Source organism: Macaca nemestrina, chromosome 1 (assembly GCF_043159975.1).
Source record: "Macaca nemestrina isolate mMacNem1 chromosome 1, mMacNem.hap1, whole genome shotgun sequence".
Lineage (NCBI taxonomy): Eukaryota > Metazoa > Chordata > Mammalia > Primates > Cercopithecidae > Macaca > Macaca nemestrina.
In genome coordinates this window covers 201436844-201450326 of record NC_092125.1, presented here as the reverse complement: position 1 = coordinate 201450326, position 13483 = coordinate 201436844, and the positions used below count along the sequence as shown (strand labels likewise).

Sequence of the window (13483 nt, the reverse complement as noted above, 5' to 3'; positions counted from 1 at the left end):
ATTTAGTAGAAACAGGGTTGCACCATGTTGGCCAGGCTGGTCTCGAACTCCTGACCTCGTGATCCGCCTGCCTTGGCCTACCAAAGTGCTGAGATTACAGGCGAGAGCCACCGCGCCCGGCCACAACGAAGAGTTTATCACCAACCTGATGTGCTCTCTTGAGGAATAAGTTTGTGGAACTCTTTTGCATGAATCTTTAATTAAGGCTAAAATCAAACCTTTGGCTATAACCATGTCCAGGTCTTTCTGGGGGAATTCTCAATGGGGGGCGCTAGCAGAGTAATCTGAGTACATCCAATATACCTGATACCTAATGGTTTTCAAATATGTTTCTACTTACCTGTTCAGAAGGCAAGGAAACACAACTAAATAGCAAAGCACCTCTGCAGTGACACAGAAGTGACATTAAGAGACAATTGTGAAGATCTTGCATCCTCAAAATGCATAATTATTCCTGAAATCAAAGTTACAGACTGTCCAATATGACTGATTATGAACAGGAGAGGAATCCATTAAAAGCTAAACCCAAGTTTTGATAATTTGAACCTTTTTCCTCCAGTTTTACTATAACACAGTACTTTTCAGTACCTGACCCCAGCATAAGGAACTAGGAAACTAATTTATAGAAGTAATGCTTCTATAGTAACAGTGAAAATCCACTGATTTACTATTTTAGCAAATGTATAACCTGATATCTGTACTCTAAATATTAGAGATGTAAATTTGTCAGAGGAAGCTTGGTATACAATGAATGCTTGTATTGGAAAAGACGGAACTTGCTGTTTTTACTAATTTTGTATTTCTCTGGACTTAAACTAGGAATTATGTTCTCTTAGCTTCTCTGGGTTTTCCTCTTCAAATGAAATGCTTCTGACCTGTAGAGGTTTAGAAAAGGTTATCCTCAACTAAAATAACTGCTTCAATACAAGGGAAAATTCTGTGGAAATCTTTTGCATTTGACGTTGCTAAACTTAAGTACAATAATGTCACATGTACTTATACAGTAATTGTGGGCACGCCTAAGTCCCTCCCTCTTTCCTAAACCAAATTCCCCAGATCCTAGAAATCCAGCCCTTCTGCCCTCCGGAGGCGCCTTTCCCAACGTAAAGTACAATTTTAAATTTCAGCTCCTGACTAAAATCATGATCCGCAGTCAACTGCTAGAGAATCTGGGCACCCCGGTGCCTCTGGAGCGTGCAGCGGGTGTGGGCAAGGGCAGGGGGAGTGGGCGAAGCTGCTGGTTGGTGCCTGAAATCTGTGCGTTGCCCCTTTAATTGTGTCCCCAGCCCTCGGGCGTTTCTGTCCAACGCCCACGTCAGCAAATACCTTTTGTTTCTCTCACGTTGGGGCTACTTGTTTTAGGGCGCAAAGGAACGGCCTCGAAAGGGGGTCCTTCCCCAGCCGAGAACCAAGAATCTTCCCCCGGCCCGCGCGCGCGACCGGCCGGTGCGCCGCGGCCCGCGGTAAGTGGCGGCGCGCGGCGCCGGCGGAGGGCGGGCGGGCGTCGGGGCTGCCCGGGACCCGCCGCGAGCCTGGCCGCGGGCGGAGGCGCCGCGGGCTCTCACGGCCCGGGCGGCGGCGGTGCTGAGATGCGGGCCCTGGGCGCGCCTCCCCAAGACGTCCCCGGGCCGGGAGCGCGGCGGGAGGCGCCGAGGCGAGCGGGCGCCATTTGCAGCCCGGGGCGCAGCGGCGGCGGCGGCGGCGGCGCCGGCTCCGAGGGGCTGTGGGCGGCCACGGAGGACGCGCGGGCGGCGGCGGCGGGCCGAGCCCGGGGCGGCGGCGGGCGTTGGTGGGCACCGGCTCCCGGCCGCCCCTCCCCGCGCCCGGCCGCGCCGCCCAGCCCGCCAGGCCGGCCCCTCCTGCGCGCCCGGGAGGGGCTGCGGGACAATGGCCGCGCCGTCGCCGCCCGCGCCCGCCTAGCCGCCCGGCCCGGCCCGGGGAAAGGCGGGAAGGCGCGCGGAGCCTCCTGGCGGCGGCGGCGGGAAGGCGGCGGGGACGGCGCCGGGCGTGTCTGGAGCCGTCGAGCGCCGCGGACTCCGGAGGGGCTCGGGCTGCGCGGCGCAAAAACGGGCGGCCGCCGGGGGGGCGCGCGAGGAGGGCAGGGCCGGGGCCGGAGCCGGAGCCTCTGCGGGCGCGGCCAGGGGCGCTGCCGGTGAGCCTGGCTCCCAGGGCAGTAGCCCGAATTTCTCGGTACAGCCTCCATCCTTGGTTTTATGTCAAGATGCGACATCTGGGCTTAGAAAACCGAGGGCTAACTCACCGCGCCTAACCAATGTTGAGCTCCAACTATTTGCTTCTGGACGGAACCGTACATGCTCATCTCTACCCATGCTGACCGCCTCTTTTGTGAGTTAGTCAGCGGCTTGTTCCCTTCCCCTTCAGATGCGCTTATTTATCGCTGATTGTTCCAATGGCCCTACTCCACATCATTCTGAGACGCGTTTGGAAGCGGTAGATTTACACACACACCTGGTGGGCTTCTAACCACACGTCAGTATCACTGCTTGATAAACCTTTATATTTGCACAACTTTAAATGGAGTGCTTTCACCTATATGAATTATTTCACTTAATTTCACATAAAACAACCACTTAGGCTGACGGTAATTCCACTTTGCAAATGAGGGAACACGTGTGAAGCATGGCGTTTCACCTCTAGGCCAGGGTGACATAGCCACCCAGGACCTCCTGTTCCCGTCCTGCCTTCCCTCCTAAGGTACCTCCAGAGGAGTCTTTAGAAGGGCCAATCTTACACAGCGCTTCCCTGCGCTGAAAACCTTAACTGATGATCTTTTTCAGGAAAGCCTCCAAAATCCCCAGCAAGCTTCTGCTCCAGTCTTAATCTCCTCCATGCCTCAGGTATGGATGCATTTGTGGACTGGAGCAAGAGCCCCTCACTGATAAGCAGGGATCAGATGTCTTTATTCCTGGGAACCTCTCTGGCCACACAAGTGGCAACTGGGAAGTGAGAATCTGGCTTAGGGCCCTTGACCAAATGGGTGTCTGGGTGGATTGTGCTCAAAAATGTCAGCAGGAGGCATAATGAGTAGGGACTCCAGGAAGGAGGCCAAGCCACTAACCCTTATCTCCAAGCCCTGAAATCACCAGCTTTGCTGTTAATGATTTGAGGCCATGAAAAACTTTGTAAGATAGAGTAATATTGATTCATCCTGTATCATTTAAATCTAATTTTTAGATACAACTATGTCTAATAGATTTAACTCAGTGACACAATGATATGTTAATCATATTTAAAGGATTTGATGTGTTTGATTCCCTTGAATGAAGCTTTTGTTACTTTTGTGCTCAAAATTGGTCAGTGGTTCCCCATCTTACGCAGTTTAAAAGCCAAAAGCTCCATAATAGTCTATGCAGCCTTACAGCATCTGGTCTCACTATGTCCTACTTCTCTCATGATTTGCTTTCCCTTTCTGACTCCATATCCCATTGCTTCCCCGCTGCTCACCTCAGGGCCTTTGCGCTTGCTTTTCCCTTTGCCTGAAATACTGTTTCCCCAGACACCCACATGACTCTTACTTCCTTTGGACTTTACCCAAATACCATCTTCTCAATGAGGCTTTTCCCAACTATAGTTTTGATTCTCTTAAGTGTTTTTATTCTAAATCTTTTCTGTCTCATGCCATTTGTGCAGCTATAAAAATACTTTGGGACTGGGTAATTACACAGAACAGAAATTTATTTCTCACACTTCTGGAGGCTGGGAAGTCCAGGCAGTTTGGTGCCTAGTGAGGGCTGCTCTTTGCTTCCAAGATGGCACCGCGTTGCTGCATCCTCTGGATGGGAGGACTGCTGTGTCTTCACATGGCAGAAGGGATAGAAGGGCAAGAGGGGCCAAACTCACTCCCTCAGGTCCTTTTATAAGGGCGTTAATTCCATCCATGAGGGCAGAGCCTTCGTGGCCCAATCACCTCCTAAAGGTGATACTGTTGCAATAGGGATGAGTTTTTTTTTTTTTTTTTTTTTTTTTTTTTGAGACAGTCTTGCTCTGTCGCCCAGGCTGGAGTGCAGTGGCGCTATCTCGACTCACTGCAAGCTCCGCCTCCCGGGTTCACGCCATTCTCCTGCTTCAGCCTCTCCAGTAGCTGGGACTACAGGCGCCCACCACCACGCCTGGCTAATTTTTTTGTGTTTTTTAGTAGAGATGGGGTTTCACCGTGTTAGCCAGGATGGTCTTGATCTCCTGACCTCTGATCCGCCCGCCTTGGCCTCCCAAAGTGCTGGTATTACAGGCGTGAGCCACCGTGCCCGGCCTTGGGGATGAAGTTTCAACATGAATTTTGGAGGGGATACAAATGTTCAAACCACCACTGTTAAATGTTTTTAATACAGACGATCACTGACTTACAATAGCTTAACTTATGATTTTTTGACTTTACAGTGGGTTTAATGGGGTATTAAAGGCATTTTAGGCCGGGCGCGGTGGCTCAAGCCTGTAATCCCAGCACTTTGGGAGGCCGAGACGGGTGGATCACGAGGTCAGGAGATCGAGACCATCCTGGCTAACACGGTGAAACCCCGTCTCTACTAAAAAAATACAAAAAAATAGCCGGGCAAGGTGGTGGGCGCCTGTAGTCCCAGCTACTCGGGAGGCTGAGGCAGGAGAATGGCGTGAACCCGGGAGGCGGAGCTTGCAGTGAGCTGAGATCTGGCCACTGCACTCCAGCCTGGGTGACAGAGCGAGACTCCGTCTCAAAAAAAAAAAAAAAAAAAGAGTTGATCCTCTCAGCCGGGTGTGGTGGCTCGTGCCTGTAATCCCAACACTTTGGGAGGTTGGGGTGTGGAGGGTGGGGGGGGGGTGAATCACGAGGTCAGGAGTTCGAGACCAGCCTGGACAAGATGGTGAAACCCCATCTTTACTAAAAATACAAAAATTAGCAGGGCGCAGTGGCAGGCACCTGTAATCACAACTACTTGGGAGGCTGAAGCAGGAGAATGGCTTGAACCCGGGAGGCAGAGATTGCAGTGAACCAAGATCGCGCCACTGCACTCTAGCCTGGGTGACAGAGCAAGACTCTGTCTCAAAAAAAAAAAAAAAAAGAGAGAGAGAGTTGATCTTCTCAACCACAACCTTAGTTCAAGTTACACTTGCTACCTAAATCTTCTGTCTACTCATAGAAATACATGTCTTTTGCTTCTATTCCAAAGACCTTCGAACTTAATGGTTCCTAAAATGTGTAATTGTCTTTCCCAACCACCTTTTTAAAGATCATTGAACTTGATGGAAGTCTTGAATTCTGTTATATTCTTGGGACTATTATAATATTTAACTCTTACAGATATTTAAAATGTTTCCATTTGGATTTTGGATGTCCCATATAAATTGATCTAACTTGCTGTTTCAACGTATAAACTCACTCTACTGGAAGAAGAAAATCTGAAATGCATTACCCATTTCCATGACCTAATCACATAATTCTGAAAATAAACCTTTTTTGATGACTCAAGAGTACGGCTATGAATGCGTGTTACGTTAAAATCCTTTCAATGTGAATATCAAGTTGTAACTGACCCCAATGTATAGGACAATTCCTATTTTTTTTCGAGATATAACTGGTTTTTTTTGAGACGGAGTTTCGCTGTTCTTTCCCAGGCTGAAGTGCAATGGTGCGATCTGGGCTCACTGCAACCTCGCCTCCCAGGGTCAAGCAATTCTCTTGCCTCAGCCTCCCAAGTAGCTGGGATTACAGGAGCCTGCCAGCATGCTCAGCTCATTTTTTGTACTTTAATAGAGATGAGGGTTCACCATGTTGGTCAGGCTGGTGTTGAACTCCTGACCTCAGGTGATCCACCCACCTCGGCTTTCCAAAGTGCTGGGAATACAGGTGTGAGCCACTACGCCTGGCCTGAGATATAACTCTTATACCATAAAATTTACCCCTTTTAAAGTGTACAATTCAGTTTTTTAATATGGTTACAAAATTGTGCAACCATCATGACCCTCTTAACTCCAGAATATTTTCATCACTTGCATAAAGAAACCCCATGCTTGTTAATAGTCACTCCCCACTCCCATGTCTCCCTAGCTCCTGATAACCCCTCATCTACTTCCTATGTGGATCTACCCATTCTGGGTATTTCATGTGAATAAAATCTGTTTTTTATGACTAGTTTCTGTAACTTAGCATGAGGGGTTTTTTTTGTTTTTTGTTTTTTTTGAGACAGAGTCTCGCTCTGTCACCCAGGCTGGAGTGCAGTGGCACAATCTCAGCTCACTGCAAGCTCCGCCTCCCGGGTTCACTCCATTCTCCTGCCTCAGCCTCCCGAGTAGCTGGGACTACAGGCGCCGGCCACCACGCCCGGCTAATTTTTTGTATTTTTAGTAGAGACAGGGTTCACCATGTTGGCCAGGGTGGTCTCGATCTCCTGTCCTTGTGATCCGCCCACCTCGGCCTCCCAAAGTGCTGGGATTACAGGCGTGAGCCACCATACCTGGCCTTGTTTGTTTTTTAGAGACAGGATCTCACTGTCACCCACACTGGATTGTGGTGGCGTAATCCTAGTTCACTACATCCTTGACCTCCTGGGCTCAACCAGTCCTCTGCCTCAGCCTTCCAAGTAGCTGGGACTGCAGGCTCACACCACTGTTCCCAGCCAGCATGAGGTTTCTAAGGTTCACCCATGTTGTAGTATATACAGTCATATGTCACTTAATGATGGGGATATGTTCTGAGAAATGTGTTGTTAGGTGATTTTTGTCACTGTGTGAACATCATAGAATGTGCTTACACAAACCTAGCTGGAATAGCCTACTATACACCTAGGCTGTATGGTATAGTCTATAGCTCCTAGGCTACAATCCTGTATAGCATAATATTATAGGCATTTTTATTTTTTATTTTATTTATTTTATTTATTTATTTATTTTTTGAGACGGAGTCTCGCGCTGTGTCACCCAGGCTGGAGTGCAGTGGCGCGATCTCGGCTCACTGCAAGCTCCGCCTCCCAGGTTCACGCCATTCTCCTGCCTCAGCCTCCGAGTAGCTGGGACTACAGGCGCCCGCCACCACGCCCGGCTAGTTTTTTGTATTTTTAGTAGAGACGGGGTTTCACCATGTTAGCCAGGATGGTCTCGATCTCCTGACCTCGTGATCCACCCGCCTCGGCCTCCCAAAGTGCTGGGATTACAGGCTTGAGCCACCGCGCCCGGCCTATTATAGGCATTTTTAAAACAATGGTAAGTGTTTGTGTATCTAAACGTATCTAAACACAGGAAAGCTGGGCACGGTGGCTCACGCCTGTAATCCCAGCACTTTGGGAGGCCAAAGTGGGTGGATCACCCAAGGTCAGGAGTTCAAGACAAGCCTGGCCAACATGGCAAAACCCCGTCTCTACTAAAAATACAAAAATTAGCCCGGCATGGTGGTGGGTGCCTGTAATTCTGGCTACTCAGGAGGCTGAGGCAGGAGAACTGCTTGAACCCAGGAGGCAGAGGTTGCAGTGACCCAAGATCGTGCTACTGCACTCCAGCCTGGGGGATAGAGCAAGACTTTGTCTCCAAAAATAAATAAATAAACACACACAGGAAAGGTTTCGCCATGTTGGCCAGACTGGTCTTGAACTCCTGACCTCAGGTGATAAACCGCCTCAGCCTCCCAAAGTGCTAGGATTACAGGCTTGAGCCACCCCACCTGACCTTCTGTATCCACATTTGTATAAGACAAGAAAATGTGTTGTAATAAAATTCTAAAATGTTTACATTTTATACTCAGTGAAAGCAGTGTTTTTAAATGTTTAGATAATTAACAATAATAATAATAGCTGACATTTATCAAGGGCTTGTTATAAACCAGGCACTGTTATAAGCATGTTGCTTGGATTATCTTCTGATTTTCTCCATCTCACAGCTCTATAAGCTATAGGTATTATTATTATCCCTGTATTAGTCCATGCTCACATTGATAAAAAGAAATACCTGGCCAGGCACGGTGGCTCAAGCCTGTAATCCCAGCACTTTGGGAGGCCGAGACGGGCGGATCACAAGGTCAGGAGATCGAGACCATTCTGGCTAACACGGTGAAACCCCGTTTCTACTAAAAAATACAAAAAACTAGCCGGGTGAGGTGGCGGGTGCCTATAGTCCCAGCTACTCGGAAGGCTGAGGCAGGAGAATGGCGTAAACCTGGGAGGCGGAGCTTGCAGTGAGCTGAGATCCGGCCACTGCACTCCAGCCTGGGCGAGAGAGCGAGACTCCATCTCAAAAAAAAAAAAGAAAAAGAAAAAGAAATACCTGGCCGGGGCCAGGCACCGTGGCTCATACCTGTAATCCCAGCACTTTGGGAGGCCGAGGCAGGTGGATCTTGAGGTCAGGAGTTCGAGACCACCCTGGCCAATATGGGGAAACTTCATCTCTACTGAAAATATAAAAATTAGCCAGCTGTGGTGGCCCGCACCTGCAGTTCCAGCTACTCCAGAGGCAGAGACAGAATCGCTTGAACCCAGGAGGCAGAGGTTGCAGTGAGCCGAGATCACGTCACTGCACTCCAGCCTGGAGGACAGAGTGAGACTCCGTCTCAAAACAAAACAAAACAAAAAACAAAACAAAAAACACCTGACCGGGTGCTGTGGCTTACGCCTGTAGTCTCAGCACTTTGGGAGGCAGAGGCGGGTGGATCACCTGAGGTCAAGAGTTCGAGACCAGCCTGGCCAACATGGTAAAACCCCGTCTCTACTAAAAATATAAAAATTAGCCAGGTGTGGTGGCGCGTTCCTGTAATCCTAGCTACTTGGGAGGCTGAGGCAGGAAAGTGGCTTGAACCCGAGAAGTGGAGGTTGCAGTAAGCTGAGATCACACCATTGCACTCCAGCCTGGGCAACGAGTAAAACTCCGTCTCAAAAACAAAAGACTGCCTAACAGGCGCCCCAGGGAGGGAATCAGGAGGCTCCCAATGACGTTGCTAGTGTAATTTAAGGTCAACTAACTGCTATAGGCAGTGTGCTGTGTAATCTAGCACTTTGAGAGGCCAAAGTGGGAGGATCCCCTTGAGCCCAGGAGTTCAAGTTTACAGTGAGCTATGATTGCACCACTGCACTTCAGCACTTCATCCTGGATGACAGAGTGAGACCTTGCCTCTGAAAATAACTAAATAAAAGGAAACAACCCTGCTACCCCTGAACTTCCCCTGAACTCCTACCAAATAGTGATTCCTGTCTTCACCATGTTTGTCTCTTGCCAATCATGAAGCTTTTGACACTGGAATGCTGCTATGAGAAAAAAATACAATGTTTCCATAAATGTGCTTGCCTGCATTAACAGCCAAAACAGAAGAAAGATGGTTCCCACCTCATTTCTGCCTTCCAGATCTCACAACATCCCACTGATGGGCCACATTTCACATGGGGAAACTGAATTGTAAAGGAGTCTGGGAAATGTACTTTTTAGTTTTCCAGAAGGAAGTTAGAAAGGATGCTGATGCTGGGCGTGGTGGCTCATGCCTGTAATCTTAGCACTTTGGGAGGCCGAGGTGGGCGGATCTCTTGAGCCCAGGAGTTCAAGACCAGCCTGGGCAATATATTGAGACCCTTTAAAAAAAAAAAAAAAAAAAAAAAAAGGATCGTGAGTGTTCAGAGTGTTCATCCACAGATCTACTCTAATATCTGCTGGAGTGGACCTTGGTGGTTATCTGAAAAAATAGCATTCCATCAGTATGTAAAAACTGTTGAGGGCACAGACTGTGCTCAGAAATCAGTTATTTTGACCAGATGCGGTGTCTCACGCCTGTAATCCCAACTCTTTGGAGGCCAGTATGGTGGGTGGATTGCTTGAGTCCGGGAGTTCGAGACCACCCTGGGCAACGTGGCGAGACCCCATCTCTACAAAAAATACAAAAAAATTAGCTGGGTGTGGTGGTACACGTCTCTGGTCCCGGCTCCTCGGGAGGCTGACATGCAGGCATCCCTGAACCTGGGAGGCAGAGGTTGCAGTGAGCCAAGATCGTGCCTCTGTACTCCAGCCTGGGTGAGAATGAGACCCTGCCGCAACAAAAAAAAAAAAGAAAAAGAAAAAGAAAGCAGTTCTCTTAAAAAGCTGGGCTTTATATTAATTAGAATATTAATTAGAATATTAGGCCGGGCACGGTGGCTCACACCTGTAATCCCAGCACTTTGGGAGGCCGAGGCAGGTGGATCACAGGGTCAGGAGTTCGAGACCAGCTTGGCCAATATGGTGAAACCCCGCCTCTACTAAAAATACAGAAATTAGCCGGGCGTGGTGGTGGGCTCCTGCAGTCCCAGCTACTCAGGAGGCTGAGGCAGGAGAATCGCTGGAACCCGGCAGGCAGAAGTTGCAGTGAGCCAAGATCGTGCATTGCACTCCAGCCTGGGCAACAGGAGAGAGACTCTGTCTCAAAAAAAAAAAAGCCACAAGTTACCACTATACTTGTACACTGGACAGTAGTTAATATGCCCTTTAGTGGCAGTGTTGAAACAGTGAAGCAATCCAAGTAAATGCCATTCTCTGAATGCCCTTCTAACTCATTAGGGCTAGGTGACAGATGAGCTTTTAGTGTGGCAACGACTTGTTCTCAAAAACTATTAATTTTGGGCCAGGCACAGTGGCTCATGCCTATTATTCCAACAAGGTGGGAGGATCACTTGAGCCTAGGATTTCAAGACCAGCCTGGGCAACATGGCAAAACCCCGTCTCTACAAAAATACAAAATTTAGCCTGGTAAACCTGTAGTCTCAGCTACTTAGAAGGCTAAGGCTGGAGGATCACTTGAGCCTGAGAGGTCAGGGCCACAATGAGCCATGGTCACACCACTGCATTCCAGCCTGAGTGACAGAGTGAGACTGTCTCAAAAAAAAAAAAAAAACAACAAGCTGGGCATGGTGGCTCACGCCTGTAATCCCAGCACTTTGGGAGGCTGAGGCGGGCGGATCACCTGAGATCGGGAGTTTGAGACCAGCCTGACTAACATGGAGAGATCCCGTCTCTACCGAAAACAGAAAATGAGCCGGGTGTGGTGGTGCATACCTGTAATCCCAGCTACTCGGGAGGCTGAGGCAGGAGAATCACTTGAACCTGGGAGGCAGAGTTGGTGGTGAGCAGAGGTCGCACCATTGCATCCAACCTGGGCAACAAGAGCGAAACTCCATCTCAAAAAAAAGAAAAAGGTTATTTCAGTTTGTTTTCTTTTCTTTTTTATTTTTTTGAGACGGAGTCTCGCTCTGTAGCCCAGGCTGGAGTGCAGTGGCGCGATCTCAGCTCACTGCAAGCTCCGCCTCCCGGGTTCACGCCATTCTCCGGCCTCAGCCTCCCGAGTAGCTGGGACTACAGGCGCCCGCCACCTCGCCCGGCTAGTTTTTTGTATTTCTTAGTAGAGACGGGGTTTCACCGTGTTATCCAGGATGGTCTCGATCTCCTGACCTCGTGATCCACCCGTCTCGGCCTCCCAAAGTGCTGGGATTACAGGCTTGAGCCACCGCGCCCGGCCTGTTTTCTTATTTATTTAGAGAGAGGTCTCACTATGCTCCCTACGCTGGTCTGGAATTCCTGGCTTCAAGTGACCTTCATGCCTCTGCCTCCTGAAATGCTGGGATTACAGGCGTGAGCCACTGGGCCCAGCTCCTCTTCTTTATATTTGCCTGTATTTTCTTTTTTTTTTTTTTTTTCAAGATATGTTGAATTTTTAAAGCTGTTGTGTTCAGTTTTCTTCCAAAACACATTGATGACATTTGGAGGAAAAGAGCAATAGGACTTACTATCTTGGTATCATCTACTGGCCTGCCTTTGAATAGTGTTGTCTTAAATTTATTTTCTTGTCAAAGTTAAAAAGTATGTTTGGGTTGGGGACAGTGGCTCATGCCTATAATTCCAGCATTTTTGGAGGCGGAAGTGGGGGGATCACTTGAGCCCAAGAGTTGGAGACCAACCTGGGCAGCATGACAAAACCTTGTCTTTCTAAAAAATACAAAAATTAGCCAAACTTGGTGATGGGTACTTGTAGTCCCAACTACTTGGGAGACTGAAGAGGGAGAATCGCATAAGCCTGGGAGATCAAGGCTGCAGTGAGCTGTGATTGTGCCACTGCACTCTAGCCTGAGTGACAAAGTGAGACTGTCTTAAAAAATAAACCAAATGGCCAGGCGCAGTGGCTCATGCGTATAATCCCAGCATTTTGGGAGGCCCAGGCGGGCGGATTGCCTGAGGTCGGTCAGGATTTCGAGACCAATCTGGCCAACATGAAAAAACTCTGTCTCAACTAAAAATACAAAAAAATTAGCTATGTGTGGTGGTGTGTGCCGGTAATCCCAGCTACTCGGGAGGCTGAGGCAGGGGAATTGCTGGAACCAGGGAGGCGGAGGTTGCATTGAGCCAAGATCACACCACTTCACTCCAGCCTGGGTGACAGAGTGGGACTCCATCTCAAAAAAACCAAAACAAAACAAAAAAAGGATTGCTTTTGATTTGCCATAATGTATTTTAATATTGGAAATCTCTTTTTTTTTTTTTTTTTTGAGACGGAGTCTTGCGCTGTGGCCCAGGCTGGAGTGCAGTGACCGGATCTCGGCTCACTGTAAGCTCCGCCTCCCGGGTTCACGCCATTCTCCTGCCTCAGCCTCCCGAGTAGCTGGGACTACAGGCGCCTGCCACCTCGCCCGGCTAGGTTTTTTTTTGTATTTTTCAGTAGAGGCGGGGTTTCACCGTGTTAGCCAGGATGGTCTCGATCTCCTGACCTCGTGATCCGCCTGTCTCGGCCTCCCAAAGTGCTGGGATTACAGGCTTGAGCCACCGCGCCCGGCCGGAAATCTCTTATAAAGATTGAGGTTAAAAAGATATATATATAAAACATAAAAATATGTATATAAAATGTAGTTCTTTAAAAAGAGTTCCAAGCCAATTTGAAGCCAAATGATTTTTCTATTATTAATATTAATGATTTATTTATGTTGTATATTTTATATCATTGTATATTATATTACATATTTGTTATGTATTATATATTATCAATATTAATTATTAATGGTTTTCTATTAACTATTATTAATAATAATCTGTGCCAGATAATCTATTTTTATATGTTAAAAATGATATCTGGCCAGGCACGGTGACTCAAGCCTGTAAGCCCAGCACTTTGGGAGGCTGAGGTGGGCGGATCACGAGGTCAGGAGATCAAGACCATCCTGGCTAACACGGTGAAACCCCGTCTCTACTAAAAATACAAAAAACTAGCCGGGCGTGGTGGCGGGCGCCTGTAGTCCCAGCTACTCGGGAGACTGAGGCAGGAGAATGGCGTGAACCCGGGAGGCGGAGCTTACAGTGAGCTGAGATCGCGCCACTGAACTCCAGCCTGGGGGACAGAGCAAGACTCTGTCTCAAAAAAAAAAAAAAAAAAAAAAAAAAAAAAAAAAAAAAAAAAAAAGGCCGGGCGCGGTGGCTCAAGCCTGTAATCACAGCACTTTGGGAGGCCGAGACGGGCGGATCACGAGGTCGGGAGATCGAGACCATCCTGGCGAACACGGTG

The 13483-nt window shown here is 48.6% G+C and overlaps 1 protein-coding gene across 5 annotated transcripts in view; it reads left to right on the top strand.

Moving 5' to 3' along the window:
* The first annotated feature begins 1089 nt into the window (after positions 1-1089).
* LOC105494644 (zinc finger and BTB domain containing 8A) overlaps positions 1090-13483 on the top strand; it is a 66450-nt gene continuing 54056 nt past the window's right edge. For 2 of the 5 annotated variants that reach the window (XM_071096734.1, XM_071096737.1), the window contains exon 1: positions 1096-1463. The gene's annotated coding sequence lies outside the window, so the exon portion shown is untranslated. Of the gene's footprint in view, positions 1464-2041; positions 2347-13483 lie in introns of those variants that run through there. The other 3 variants (XM_071096729.1, XM_071096714.1, XM_071096724.1) reach the window with 3 other exon arrangements.